Below are 9,073 nucleotides of genomic sequence, written 5' to 3' on the forward strand. Positions count from 1 at the left end.
CTGTATATATTGTACATACTATTGTTTGAGTACTTACGATTGTTTTTTTTGTACCTTTTATATTTTACATTTATATTTATTATTGAAACTTGCACCAAGGGAGTGGCACTCCAATTTCGTTGTACTCTGTACAATGACAATAAAGGCTATTCTATTCTATTCTATTCTATTCTATTTTTGTTGTGTTGCACCCCGGCCTCGGGCCGGTGTGTAACAAAAGGCAACAATTAACCTTAATTTAATAAGTAACTCTTTTGTATTTCATATGACATTCGGAGTGTAAATGCTTAAATTTTCTGCTATGTTTAACCAAAACTGTGAGTCTCTGATGCAGGGCATGAACACTGGGAATCAGTGCAAAGCAGTTAATTAAATTAATATTTGTTACGTCCCCACATGACAGCTAGGCGAAGGAGGTGGGGGATAGTAACAGTTGGATCCGGGTTGAAATGAAAAGGACGCCAGGCAGAGGAGTCTAACACAAAATAAATCTGACACTGGTCACACCGCGCTGCCGTCACACCAGTCGCACTTCGCTGCTGCCTGCGAAGGTTGTATGTCGTCACATCAGTCACAGAGATTAGAAATGCGCTGCCGTCACACTGCCCGTCACACCCATCAGACCCTGCTGCCTGTGCGGTTTAACTGGCAGCGCAGTTTCACGGGTAGTGCGGTTTAACGGGTAGTGCGGTCTCACAGGTAGCGCGGTTTCACGGGTAGCGCAGTTTAACAGGCAGCAAGGTTTCACGGGTAGCGCGGTTTGTCACTCCCGTCACGCTGCGCTGTCTATGAAGGGGTATGTTGTTCGTGTGAACTGACCATTTGAGATCCTCTGCCAGATGTACAGCTAGGAAACAGAAATTATTCACTCTTTCTACAGCAGCGCCGTTGATCGTGATGTGGGTATGTGCTTTACTACACCTCCAGAAGTCCACTATCATCTCTTGTTTTTGTGACATTGAGGGTGAGATGGTTCCCTTAGCATTAAAGTTTAAAGGCACTGAGATCTTTCTTGTAACCGTCACCCACCACCAGTGATGGGAATAACGGCGTTACTAACGGCATTACCTTTTTCAGTAACAAGTAATCTAACTAATTACTATTCCTATGAATACAACGCTAGCAAGCACTCTTTGCTATGACCAAAAAATCCCAAACAAACAAAAAAAACCCCCACCCCTTTCATGTTGGTGGAAAAATGCACCATGCCGACACCAATGACATTTGGTTGTTTAGAAAGAGGAGGACGTTTTAGGAGTGACGGCGAGAGAGAGAGAGCGAGTTTTGAGATGTGAGAGATTTGTGATGTTTAGCATCTTTGGAGTGTGTAGTTAATGTGTTGTCTTATGTAGTTAGTGTGTAGTGTTGTGGATAGTTTTCTGCAGGTGTCAGGCTTGTGATGTTCTCCTTTATAGTGGACAGAAATCATTTTTTTGGAGTGGCACAAATAATTTGTGTGGCATCTTATATTTGCGAAGCAGCACTGATAGGACTCAGGATCAGCGGTGAGAAGTCGAAGATTATGCGAGTTCGCTACGCTACACCATCAAACACAGCGGTTACTGTGAAGCAGCAGCAGCAGCTAGAAGAGGTGGACAGGTTCATGTACCCGGATTGCACTTTTAGCAGTGACGGGGACGTGGAGCATGACGTTAAGTGCAGAATTGGGAAAGCATGGGCAGCCTTTCAATGATTACAACCTATATGGATGACCACCGTACTGCCTTTATCAACCAAGTTGCGGCTCCTGAAGACCATCGTTATACCGACGGCACTGTATGCAGCGGAGACTTGGAAATCGACTGCAAAGATCAACCGCCATCTTGACGTCTTCCAACAACTTTGTCTTCGACGGCTGCTCAAGATCACATATCGGGATCGCGTTACCAATGAAGAAGTATATCGCCGTGCGGGAGTAGAGCCGCTCCATGTCCAAGTCACCAAGCGTCGGTTCAGATTTGCCAGTCACATCCTTCGGCTACCGGACCTGAGACCTGCCCGTGTCGCGGTTCTGTGGAACCCGAAGAATGGAAAAAGACGGCGAGGAAGACCTAAAATAACACGGAGGAGGACTTTCCTTGAAGATTTACGTTCAGTCGAACTGTCATGGGATGAAGCAACAACTGCCGCGATAGACTGAGTGTTACGACTGATCGTAATCATATGTAAATTTGACTGTCCAGGTGGTCCTCCGGGATTGGTGCATCCAGGGTGGATGGCTCACACCGATTGGCTGAGGACCGGGAGGCAGCGGATATGAAGAGACCGCCGGGGACTGCCACTTCATTCATCCTCGGCCCAACCCAACCGACAGACCATTCACTGTGTCACTATATTATGTTAATGTAAGAGCATGTAGGGGTGGATCGCCTTTTTGTTTGATCAGTTTTCTCCTGGTTTTTGTTAGGCAGGGAGGAAAGTGATTGTCGTTTGGTTTAGTTCTTTTGAGTAGGTAAGTTGTGTTTATTCCTGAGATAGGTTACCTTTTGTTTGTTGTTTTGGCCTTGGATTCACCCTGAAGTTATGATATGCTCCCTTCCTTTGTTTAACTGCACTTATTGTAAATAAATCACTGTCACAAAATATTAAGTGTGTGACATGCTGCTTGGGGTTGGACGGGGATACCAAACAGGGTAAGTAATTAATTACTTTTAGAATCTAGTAACTAAAATAAATTACTTTTTCAAAGTAACTTGCTCAACACTGCCCACCACTATTGTCTCATGCACAAACTTGAAGAGGAAATAGGAGATACTAGTGGCCAGGCAGCACGGTGGCACGGTGGTTAGCGCTGTTGCCGCACAGCAAGAAGGTCCTGAGTTCAATTCCAACATCAGGCCGGGGTCTTTCTGTGTGGAGTTTGCATGTTCTCCCCGTGTTTGCGTGGGTTCCCTCCGGGTACTCCGGCTTCCTCCCACCGTCCAAAGACATGCAGCTTGTGGGGATGGGTTAATTGGAAAATCCAAATTGCCATTAGGTGTGAATGTGTGAGTGAATGTGAGCACGAATGGTTGTCTGTCCCTGTGTGTTGGCCCTGCGACAGACTGGCGACCTGTCCAGGGTGTACCCCGCCTCTCGCCCTATGACAGCTGGGATAGGCTCCAGCGCCCCCCGCGACCCTGAAAAGGATAAGTGGAAGCGAATGGATGGATGGATGGATGGATGGATAGTGGCCGTGCAGTCGTAGGTGTAGAGTGAGTACATTAGAGTTCAATATACACCCCTGACGTAACGCCACGCTGCCGTCTGCGAAGGCTGCATGATGTTACACCACGCCACACTGGCCACACCAGTCACACAAGTCACACCTCGCTGCCGTCACACCCATCACACCAGTTGCACCACGCTGCCGACTGCGAAGGTTGCATGACGTTACACCACGCCACACCAGTCACACAGGTCACACCGTGGTTTCACGGGTAGCGCGTTTTCACGGGTAGCGCAGTTTAACGGGTAGCGCGGTTTCACGGGTAGCGCGGTTTAACGGTAGCGCGGTTTAACGGGTAGCGCGGTTTAACGGGTAGCGCGATTTCATGGGTAGCGCGATTTCACGGGTAGCGCGGTTTCACGGTTAGCGCGGTTTAAAAGGAGGCTGGAGTGCTACAGCGGCCAGAGGTCCTCGCGTTTCTCCTCATGACCCAGCAGTATTCCTGTGGCCGCCGCTGGCTGCAGTGCGCTTGAAAGTTGTGGAAGTGGAGTGGGTAGGGGTGAGCTGCCGTTTCTTTTGATCACCCGTTTTCTCCTGTTTTGAGTTAGTTAAGGAGGTCAGACTCTGTCTTTATTTTTGACTTTGTTTTGGTAAAGTCAGGGGTGCGGGATTTGTGTAGATTTGTTTTGTTTATTGTTTTGGCCTTGGCTCACCCTGAAGTGTTGACACTCCCGTTTTGGTTCCTTTATTTCACATTGTAAATAAATCACCTTGTATCTACCGGTTTTGTTTCTTGTGGCTGCTTGGGTCTTGGGGGGGAAGCGAGTGCCTCACTCATATTATGGCCTGGCCCTAGACGGGTCGTAACAGTTCTAAAAAGATTTTTTATGTGACTCTTAAAAAAATGTTACCAATATATTCTGGTAAAAAGAAAGTAATTTCATTTTAGAAAATGTTCTGTTCTTATCTCTATAAAATATCAAATTATCAAAATAAAAGCAATGGTTAACTTCACTGCCCATTGTCAGTCAGTAGTGCTGGTTTCAGTGATTACAAAAATGCACTGCTTATAAGGTTGGAAGCTGAAAGCTGAAAGCCTGAACAATGAAAGTTCATAATTACTACTGTAAAGCCTCACATCTATAGGTTTATTCTAATGCAAAGAAAGCCAGAAAGGTTTGTGGTATCCTATGTGGTCATTTGTTGCAGCTCCTCACTCTGTAGTCATTGTTTTGGATTATTGATTAAACCATGGATACAACAGTCATCTACAAAAATAAAACCCAAGTTGTAATGATCTGGTATCTTCTTTTAATGTTTTCTTACTGGGAAAATGCAATAAAAAAATTTCACATGATGAACACTGACAACCCCCCAAAGTTTCCAATTACAACAACCCAGGGGGCAGACAGTGCAATTCATTATTTTGGAAGCAGCAGTCAAAATGCAGAAGCAGCAAAGCAGCACCACAAATTCAAATAACTTTCTTGTCATATCTACTCTCAAATCTGAATAAATCTTGATTTTTTTTTTTAATCTCGTAGTCTCTCTGTCTTTAGACAAATTATTTATGCATGGCTTCACATTCCATGTCAAAAAGAAGAACAAAGAACTGCTACTGTAGCAGCTACACTGAACAGAGCTGGTGTTCTCCATTTTGCTTTGTCTCTCTTTGTCAGACACACACACAAACAGTCACATACCTACACCAGCAGGCTTGGCTATAGCACTGACATTTAACAAATGCCCATCAAGGGACTTCAACAAACTCAGTTCACTTTCAACACACTCTTTCAGAAGTTAAAGCCGTTTGGTTTCAGCCACCTGTGTTTTATTTTGGTTTGTGTTTTTTTGTCTTTGTAGAACATCAAAACAGAGAGAGAGACTCAGCCAAGCTCATGTGGAGAAACAAGTGTAGAGAGAACCAGTAGTGAGTTTGGCTCTTTGCGGGGACAGTGGGCTGTTGACCTTCACTGATGAACAGAGAAGTATCCGAGTCTTTCTATCTTGCCCTGTCACAGGCTCTGATTGTTTGTTTGCTTTTACACTTTCTTGCTTTCACTTTCCGTTTCTCATCTCATCCTTCTTAGTACTGTCCTTTTTATCCCTGCCTGCCTTTACATGTTCCACTGTAAGAGGATCAGGTTAAGGTACCATAGTACTGTCTTAACAGTAGCTTAAAAATGTAACAGATGGAAATGACTCAAAACAATTAACATAACTTTCAACTCATTTAAATGTCATGATGAAGTCTACCATGTTAAGATATATCTTCCATGGAAAAATGTTTCTGATCACTATATTGCCAAATGTATTCATTTACGCATCCAAATCCAATGGTATTTCCACAAAGTGGAAGTGAGTGGGAACAACTGCAACTCAGACAAAAAGTGGTAGGCCACATAAAATCAAAGAGTAGGGTCAGAAGAGTGCAGAGTGCCCAGAGGTTGCCAACTTTCTGCAGAGTCAATTGCTACAGACCTCAAAACTTCATGTGGCCTTCAGGTCCGCTCAAGAACGGTGCGTAGGGATTTCAACTAATAAGTTTTCATGGCTGAGCAGATGAAGCCAAGCCTTAAATGACCAAGTGACAAATACATTGAACACAGTGGTGTTAAGCAGAGACACTTTCTTCTCAGGAGTGACGAGTCACACTTTTCTGTTTGGCAATCCAAAGGATGAATCTGTGTTTGGCGGTTACTAGGAGAACGGGAATTATCTGACTGAGTTGTGCCAAGTGGAAAGTTTGGTGGAGAGGACGATTAAGGTGTGGTTAAGTTTCAGTTGAGTTGGGCTAAGCTCTTTAGTTCAGTGAAAGGAACTCTTAAGGCTCAGCATACAAAACATTTTGGACAATTAGATGCGTGTTTACCTTTTTTGATCCCATCTCAGACACATCTGACCAATTAGTGGACAAAATGTTGTCGTATGGTGTGTTTTGGCACATTTTGGTTGACTTGGAGATTGCTCTGAGTTTTTTCTTTGTAAAAAAAAAAACCCCAAGACCACAGGTAAAAGCTACAAGTTTACAAACTCATCAACTAATTCAAACCAGAGTAAAAGTAAATAAATAAAAAATAATCATGATATCAAAAACACCCTTTAAAAGTTCAGGCTCATGACTACCCAGTGAAATGGACAGAACAACACAGCAATGCTGACTGCTTTTTTTATAGTGGATAAATGGTTTTAGTGGGGAGTGACGATGTGAGACACAGCTAAACACAAACAATGAGGGACTGTAGGAGAATTCATCAACTGAAGAACAATGGACAAGAAAATGGGAGGAGTTGCTGTGCTTCTTAACAGAATTGGAAGGAGGACCAGATTTACACAAAGTTTGCTTGCTTTGCTTTTTCATTGCATATTGTTGTTCATAGGTAGGTGCAGTGGAAGATGCTTTTTCACACCTCCACATGAAATCTTCCTATGGACCTCACATGCTGTAAGAACATTCTCCTGTAGTTAGGAATCTGTTTGTCACCTAAATAGATCAGACACATAATCATTCTCCTCACAAGGCCCTGAACCAGCAAAGTGGAAAACCCAACTTAGCAAACTAAGGAAAGATCAAAGAGATCTATTTTTCTATGCCTGACTGCTGGTTAGGGTTAAAGCAAGATAGCTTTATTCAAGTACATAGTTACACAGTTACAGTTGTTAAATTGCTGCGGTGGATAATTAAAAGGAAATAAAATGGAATGGAGTCCTTTTTATTGAATCACACTGACAACTCCCTGTCCACCCATCACAACACACATAGACCTCAACAAAGATGCAGCGCTGAACCTTGACCTGATAGTAGAATTGGATTCACTATTACACACACAGACACACACACACACACATACCGACTTCCAAAATTCACTGCCGGTGGTAGAGGAAAGTAAGCCACAGCTAAGTCTCAGAAACTCAGGGAATTCAAAGTTTCCCCCTGAGGTCTGGGATGCTTTGTCTACTCACCTCCACACAGACACCAACCACATCTCCATGGCCCTGAGCACCATTTCTTTTGTTTCACACCACACACTCTTGCACCGTGCCACCCACCCACACACACACACACACATACACATACACACACACACACACACACACACACACACACACACACACACACACACACACATATGACTTTAAATATTTCAAATGCCTTGATTTATGAATAGCATTATATAACAGATGCCTAGCTTAATAAGATCAAGATTTTGTCAGTTACACTATGCAAATTATGAATGTATTCTCCATGTGCTGACAAAAGTGCTACTGTAGACACTGTTTGTTAATGCAAATATTTAATCAGCTAAGGCATGTATGGATTTATACATGTGACATGGTCAAGTTCTGGTGTAGTTCAAACCAAGCATTAGAATGGAGAAAACAGTTTATTTTAAGTGTCTCTTAATGTTGGTTGCTACTCTGAGTATTTCAGAAAATGGCTGATTTACTGGGATTTTCCCAGCTTGACTGCGGAGTCTCATTGGTCAAGCTATTAACCCTCTTGTGGCTGGCATCTCTGTATTACAGCAGCAATAGCTACTGCCCAGTGTTTTTCAGAACTACAATTCTCTGTCTCAGTAGTTGTCATCAAACAACACCACTTTGTTAAAGCCCCCATTGTCTGTTAGTGCAAAAAAATAAAAATAATCCATCAGAGGACAACCAAGGACACACAAGGTGTTATCTAACACTTTTCAAGAAGGAAGACAAAATATGTTTAGTAACAAGAAACCACTGGTTCAATATTTAGTTTGTTAAGATCAGTGCAGGCTTTCAAAAACTTTGTTTTACCCTTACATTAAAGTGTGATATATTGGAGGACAAAATCAAGAGGCTTTAGCAACTTAAGGACCCATTTCCCAAGAACAACCGGTACTGTTTACATTTGAGCTTCACTTTACATAGCAGCTTGTTTGACAAGAAAATACTGAGTCTGCAGCATTCTGTGTTGTAAATTTAAACTAGAGAGTTCATAATGGCAAATTCTGTAAAAATATGTGCACAGTTAAAGTTGAAGGTTTTGACAATATTGACAGCAGTCAAGACACAGTCAGTAAAATATGCAGTTTTTGTTTTATCCTGCTCTGGAACAAAAGATTTAGTCAACTGTGTCAGCCTTTGTGCCGGTGTCATTCAGCTTTTTAGCTTGAAAAGCCAAAAAGCAGTAGGCGTACATGTACTGTCAATCCTATTTGAAACATTAAAGCATTAAAAACAATGCATTTATAGGCACCCTTATTATATAGTAGCTTGCATAAAAATGAAAATCAAGGAAGTATGAGGATTTACACATGCTGAAGATGTTACATGTATTTAAATCATATAGTATTTATTTAATGAATACATTTGTGAATCCACCCATTCATCTTCTTCCACTTATCCCGGTCCAGATTGTGAGGCCAGCAGCCTAAGCAGAGAAGGCCAGAGTTCCCTCTCCCCATCTACCTTCTCTAGCTTATCTGGGGAAGCACTGAGGTATTCCCAGGCTAGCTGTGGGATATAATCTCTCCAGCGTGTCCTGGGTTTACCCCGGGGCCTCCTCCCAGTAGGACATGCCTAAAAAAATTCACCCAGGAGCAACCCAGGAGGCATCCTTGTCAGATGCCTGAACCACCCCAATTGGTTGCATACGATGTGGAGGACTATCGGCTCTACTTTGAGCACCTCTCAAATGACAGCACATTTCACCCTATCTCTAAGAGAAAGGCCACTCATCCTTGGGAGAAACTGTTTATTTTGTCTTGAAGTTGTATAAAATGTACTATCATTATTATGAGATTATTACAACAACCATGCAGTTCTCTGAGAAATAGCAACAAACGCAAGAGCTACATCTTAGACTCTGCAGCCCTCAATAAATCTCAGCAACAAAGGACATACACCCATGTGTGTTGATTTCTCCCTAAGATGGCAAACTGAAACACT

Source organism: Pundamilia nyererei, unplaced genomic scaffold, assembly GCF_000239375.1.
Source record: "Pundamilia nyererei isolate P.nyererei 1_Seehausen unplaced genomic scaffold, PunNye1.0 scaffold00032, whole genome shotgun sequence".
NCBI lineage: Eukaryota > Metazoa > Chordata > Actinopteri > Cichliformes > Cichlidae > Pundamilia > Pundamilia nyererei.